Source organism: Mus caroli, chromosome 4 (assembly GCF_900094665.2).
Source record: "Mus caroli chromosome 4, CAROLI_EIJ_v1.1, whole genome shotgun sequence".
In the NCBI taxonomy this organism is placed as follows: Eukaryota; Metazoa; Chordata; class Mammalia; order Rodentia; family Muridae; genus Mus; species Mus caroli.
Genome location: NC_034573.1, coordinates 140,806,315 through 140,812,390, shown reverse-complemented (window position 1 = coordinate 140,812,390; position 6,076 = coordinate 140,806,315). Strand labels below are relative to the sequence as shown.

Here is a 6,076-nt window from a genome sequence, read left to right as displayed (position 1 = left end):
AAAAAGCAGAAAGGGAATTCGGTAAACTGTCATTTTCTGGCCAACCCATTTGCAGCAGTCGGCAGCAAGCGCATCCCACCTTCAAGCCGCCTTCTTGCCCCGGAAGTCCGCAAAGTCGCGGTACTCGGTGACCCCAGGAACCCAGGGACCAAAGTGTCCGCCCCAGAAACTTTCCGGCAGCGTACCGGGTCCGGGTGAAGCTGCGCAAGCGCACTGAGTCCCGCAAGAGCAGCTCGAGCGCCCGCCCACTACGACTAGGCTCAGCCAGTGGACGGCAGCGCCCTGACGGAAGTGAGCCGTGCGCCTCTGCGGGTCAGCCGACTCACTTCCGGCAAGCGTTGCTCTGTGGGAGGCGTTCCGGGTGGTCCACCCCCGAGAAGCGTTCACAGCGTCCGGGCCGAGGCGAGGCGGGTCTCGGCCCCTCGCAGGTCTCCAAGTCAGAATTTCCCCCTGCGCCAGCGCAGCCTCAAAGGTCAGAGCTCGCCCACTCTCCGTTCGCGCCGACCTGACCTTTCGTAGGCTCCGAGGGGGAAGTTCTCCCTTTGAACATTGAAAACAGGAATATCAGCGGGGCGTGGTGGCACACACAGGTCTTTGATGCACAGTACCCGGGAATCAGAGGCAGGAGGATGCCCGCTAATTCGTGTTCTAGTTCACTGAGCTGCAATGTGGGACAATCTCAAAAATTTTTTTTTCTTTTTTTTTTTTGGTAAAGGTCCCAAAGGCCTTTCCTCTGACCGATATCTGAGGTTTAGATTAAGGGAAGCATGAAAGAGTTGAAAATGTTAACTTCCCGCTACAGATGGCACGTGCTATAGTCACGATCTGCACAGACCGTCTGTGTTACAGTCACGATCTGCACAGACGGCCTGTGTTACAGTCACGATCTGCACAGACGGCCTGTATTACAGTCACGATCTGCACAGACGGCCTGTGTTACAGTCACGATCTGCACAGACAACAGTCCTGATGTGAGCAATGAGATTAAATATGTCAATTGCTTCAACTCACCGACTTTCTTGAAACCCAAGGGAGGTTTTAGCTTGTACGTCTCCCCACAATGCATAATGACCTGAGAAACATTGGGTGAAAAAGTTAGTGGATAGCATGGGGCGTCGTCATGACCAGAATTACAGCAGTATATTTTGGTAAATGGTTGGGGGTTTTTTTGGCTTTGTTCTATGAATACGTAGTGAGAAATATGTTTGAGCTGTCCTGGGCGTTACTGGCAGTATTAACTAATACTGGCAGTATGTGTGTAGTGGGCAGAGTGTGATTTTTGGCCTCAGAACATCAAAATTTGCCCAAGACTGCAAGACCTTATAGAGTCTTTTATTTTCCTCTATCTCAGTCTTCATATCTGTAAAATGAAAATTATGATACTGTATCAGTCACTCTCTCCTTGCTGTGGCAAAATACCTGACAAGAAGTAATTTAGGGAATGGACGGTTTATTCTCGCTTACAGTTGGAGGGGCCCTGGCCCGTCGTGAGGGAAAGACATCCCTGCAGGAGCCTGAGCTTTGGTCACACAAGCAATAGATCCGTGAACACCGTGCTCAGTTTGCCTTGTGTTTGAGCCACCAGGGAGGGACTGCCCCCATCCCACAAAGGATGCTCCCCACATTTACAGTGCCCTTCCCACGTCCACCCAATCTAAGTTCTTCCCATGTACGTGCAGAAGCTTGTTTCTGTGATGAGTCCACATCTTGTCAAGTTGACAGTATTAACCACCACAGACAGACACCTTCTAAAGTCAAAGAGAAAACAAACAGCGTCCTAGCTAGAAGTCCTGAGACCGAGTCGGGGTGTGGCACATGCTTTTAACCCCAGCACTTGATAGGCAGAGGAAGGCAGATCACCATGAGGCCAGCCTTGGCAGAAGGGGTCATTTAAAGAGTTGGGGTAGGAAGGACTGGTGGGCGGTGCTTCTGCTGTGTCAGTCAGCAGTTATTTGATAGCAAAGTCTGTTGTTCCACCGGTGTCATTTGAGGAACCATGGCAGTTGCTTTCCGTCAGGCCATGGCTCTCCAAAGCTTTGCTCAGTCCTGGGCTGACATTCCCTTGGCAAGCCTGGCAGAGGGAAGGGAAGGAAGCACAGCCTGCATGCAGCTGGAAGGGGAAGGATTATTTCTGGGGACACAGGGGTAATCCAACTCCCAGAAGTAACAACATTCCAGGATTTTAAAAAATATTTATTTTTAATTATGTTCCTCTTTTGTGTAGTTGTTTGTGTGTGTGTGCTCCTGTGTGTGTGTGCATGCGCTCACACACAAGTGCAAATGCTCTTGGAGGCCAGAGAGTGGCATGGGAGCCCTTGACATAGTCGTTCCAGGCAGCTGTGAGCCACCCAATGAAGGTCTGGGAACTGAATGCAGGTTCTCTGCTGCACTTAACCACCGAGCCATTTCTCCAACCCCAATATGTGCGTTTTAAAACTGTGCACAGGGTATTCACTGGATAAAACTAGACTCTGCTCTGTTTCAGTTCCTGCTGGTGGTGTGGAAAGGTCAGGAGTGTGAACTTCTGTGTCCCCTCAAAGTGTTGTCATGGCATTGCCACCAGCCCACCACGGGTCTTACCTTTGTTGTTGTTGTTGTTTTTTTTTTCTTGAGTTTGTTTCTTGCCACAGCAGCCAACCTCTCAGAGCCTTCCTTTTCTTGTTCTTCCTTCTGGGCTCTGGAGTTTGGAATGAGGGGCCCTGACCCATGGCTCTGCAGGCTACAGCTTTAGCCACAGTATTGCTTTGAGACAGGCTCTCCCTCAGTTGCCCAGGCTGGCCTGGAACTGGAAATCCTGCCTCAACTTTCCAAATGATCCTGTCTAGAGGTGCAGGAATGGGTTCATAATCTCTGCAAATTAGAGACTTAGGAGGCAGAAGGATGAGTTACCACAGATCTTGGGAAGTCTCTGTGGAGTTATCATAGAGACTGTGGATAATCAGGGTCTCTTCATTACTAAAATAATTTAAGAGTGGATCAAATGGGAGCTTGAGGATAATGTAGCAGAGTTTAAAAGAAAAACCCCAGCCGGGCGTAGTGGCGCACGCCTTTAATCCCAGCACTTGGGAGGCAGAGGCAGGTGGATTTCTGAGTTCGAGGCCAGCCTGGTCTCCAGAGTGAGTTCCAGGACAGCCAGGGCTATACAGAGAAACCCTGTCTCGAAAAAACAAAACAAACAAAAAAACAAAAAAAGAAAAACCCCAGAGAGTCAAGCTGTTCATCTTGAAGCTACCGGGAGTAAGAGAATAGAAAAGTTAAGATGGCACTGAGGTCAGCACATGGCTGCAGGGGTCAGCACACACTGGCAGGGGTCAGCACATGGTAGCAGGCAGCTACACGATGTGGAGAGGAGCTTTTGAAAAGAGTGAGGAAGCTTCAAGTTGAGTTTAAAAGCATCTCGAGCCAGTGTCAGAAAGAGAGACAGAAGAAGAAGAACAGTTCTGCCTTTCCATGCCAGAGACTCCAGAAAGGAGATGCACACCTTCTCAAGGTGAAGCTGCCTTCCGGGAGTGTCCCAGTGGGGTCCCTGAACTGCACCACTGAATGAAGCCTTAAGGGACGAGACAAGGGCCTGTGTTCCCCTGGAGGCACACAGTACTTGGGGTTACAGGCATGAGCCACCAAGCCCAACACCCTCTGTGGATCTTGAAGCTCACATCTGACACGTTGTCCTGGTCTTCTTTCCGTCACTCCAGCTTTCCGTACCTTCAAAGCTGAAGGGGCTGGCTCTGTCTTTTCCCTTTGCACATAGTGAAGAACCAGTCCATTCCACAACTCCTAAAGCAGTTGCCCAAGTTTTATTGTATATATACATGACTTAGCAATTTTAAGAATTAAACTACTCCTACTGTAAGAATTTCCAGTTTATAAGATCTCCAATATGAACCTATGATGGAGGTCAGCCAATGTATGTGAGGTATTCAATCTCCATATAGGAAGGAAAGCAAGTTTATATCCTGTCTGGGGTTTGTATAAAAAGTACTGAGACTTGCCAAACGAGCTGGCTTTCTCTGAGGTGGGTACAGATAGGACCAGGTGAGGGTGGGTCTCCCTCCTGTAAGCTGAAAGATATCTATTAAAAACTTAGGAGAGGGCCGGTGGGAGGGCTCAACAGGTAAGGGTGCTTGCCACACACCGGAGGATTTCAGTTCCATCCGAGACCCTTGTAGTAAAGAAAGAACACACTAAGGCGAGTGGTCTTCTGTGAGTTTCCACGTGCACCCTTTGGCACGGGTTGAGATGCACACACAGTAACTGTCAACCCAGAAGTGTAAAAAGCTGAAATAAAATTAGATAATTAAATAATTTATCTTATCGTAGATGATAGCATTGCTCCAACCCGAGGGTGCAGTAGGACATTTTATTATTTGTGTGCATATGAGTGCAGTGCCCGTGGAGGCCAGAAGGTGGCATTAGATCCTCAGGATCTGGAGTTAGGCAGTGGTGAGTTTCCCCAAATGGATGCTGGGAACCGAACCTGGGTCCTCTGCAAAACCAGCAAGAGCTCTTAAAGCTTGACACCGTCCTGTGACCCAGGGGACAAGGTGACCAGGCCTAGCTGGGAGGGACAGGCCTGTGATGACCTGGAACGAAGACTAGCAGGTCAGGGGCAAATAGAGGGGATGTCACAGTAAGGGGCAAGAAAGGCAAACGGTCCACAAAAACCGTGATGTAAGACGGCTTCCAAAAATGACTGAACTTCAGCCTGTGAATTCGCATGTGCTAGGATTAGAAGTGTGGGGTTCAGGTTGTAGCCCAGCCAGGCCTCGAACTCGGAACCAATATCATCTTAAACGTCGTAGGGGCAGAGAGAGGCAACTGCGCAGGCGCCCGCAGGGTGGGCCGTACCATTGTCTGGGGGCGGAGGGAGGGAGATGGTACAAGCGCTGCGCAGCCGCAGTAGCCTCTATTCGCTCCTCCCTCCACCCCCCACCCCGGGACCTGGGCTCAGCCGGACGTGATGCAGGCCGAGGCGGAAGCGAGGGGTTGTGCGCAGCCTCAGCGCGGGCGGTGCGCATGCGTGCTGGGTACACGTCGGTTGCGGGGTTCCTGCGGGCTGGCGGTGGCTTCGCGTGGGTGGAGGAGGCGCGGCTGCAGGTCAGCACCCCGGGGCAGGAAGCCGGGCTGTGATCCGCTCGCTGCCCCGGGAGGGTCCCGGCCGGGCGGGCTGGGGACAGCGGCCGCAGTGCATGCCGGGCCAGGCTCTGCACAGCATCCTCCGGGTTGGAGCGAGCGCAGTTACTGGAAGGCTTGACCAAAGTTGTGATGCGTGGGGAGCGTGCAGGGAAAGCACGCGCGGAAAGTGCTTCAGAGTGGCGGCTAGCTGTTCCCGGCCGCAGCAGGGCTGACCTCCTAAAGGGATAATCCATCTTTATTAATCATTAGCAGTGTGGTCAGAGATTTAGCACCTTTGGACTCCCCCAACCCGGTCCTGACATTTTAGCAGTTTATTGGAACATCAACAACAAGAACAAAACCTTCAAAATTTACATGTTGGTTTTTTACCAGTGAAATTGTGGATTTGGGGGCTTTTGCTTGTTTGTTTTTTAATAATCTGATTTGATTTGGGTTTTTGTTTTGGTTTTTTGAGACAGGGTTTCTCTGTAACCCTGGCTATCACGGAACTCACGCTGTAGACCAGGCTGGCCTCGAACTCACAGATTGATACTCCTGTCTCTGTCTCTTCCTCCCAAGCGCTGAGACTAAAGGTGTGCGCTCGGTTCGCTCCCCCTCCCCCTCTCCTTCTCTCTTTCTCTTCTTCTTTTCCTTCCCTCCCTCCCTCCTTCAGAGTATTTTAAGAAAACCAGCCTCTCCACAGTGTGACTGATATGCAGGGCCCGTTATGTGACCTGTCTTTGTTAGAGATTGGTCCTGAGAAAGCACAGTAAGGGAAAATGCAAAGAATACTAGCACACATTGGCAATCTCACATTTTTTTTTTTTAAAGGATTTAGGTTTTGGTTGATTGGTTGGTTTTTGGGGTTTTTTTTTTTTTTTTTTTTTTTTTTTGGTTTTTCGAGACAGGATTTCTCTGTATAGCCCAGGCTGGCCTGGAACTCACTTTGTAGACCAGGCTG

At 50.4% G+C, this 6,076-nt stretch overlaps 1 protein-coding gene across 3 annotated transcripts in view; it reads left to right on the top strand.

Annotated features, from left to right (window-relative positions):
* The first annotated feature begins 324 nt into the window (after nt 1-324).
* The window catches only part of Park7 (Parkinsonism associated deglycase), a 16,974-nt gene continuing 11,222 nt past the window's right edge, over nt 325-6,076 (top strand). Inside the window, exon 1 of one of the 3 annotated variants that reach the window (XM_021161035.2) lies at nt 325-472. The gene's annotated coding sequence lies outside the window, so the exon portion shown is untranslated. Of the gene's footprint in view, nt 473-4,963; nt 5,098-5,685; nt 5,709-6,076 lie in introns of those variants that run through there. The other 2 variants (XM_021161034.2, XM_029476459.1) reach the window with 2 other exon arrangements.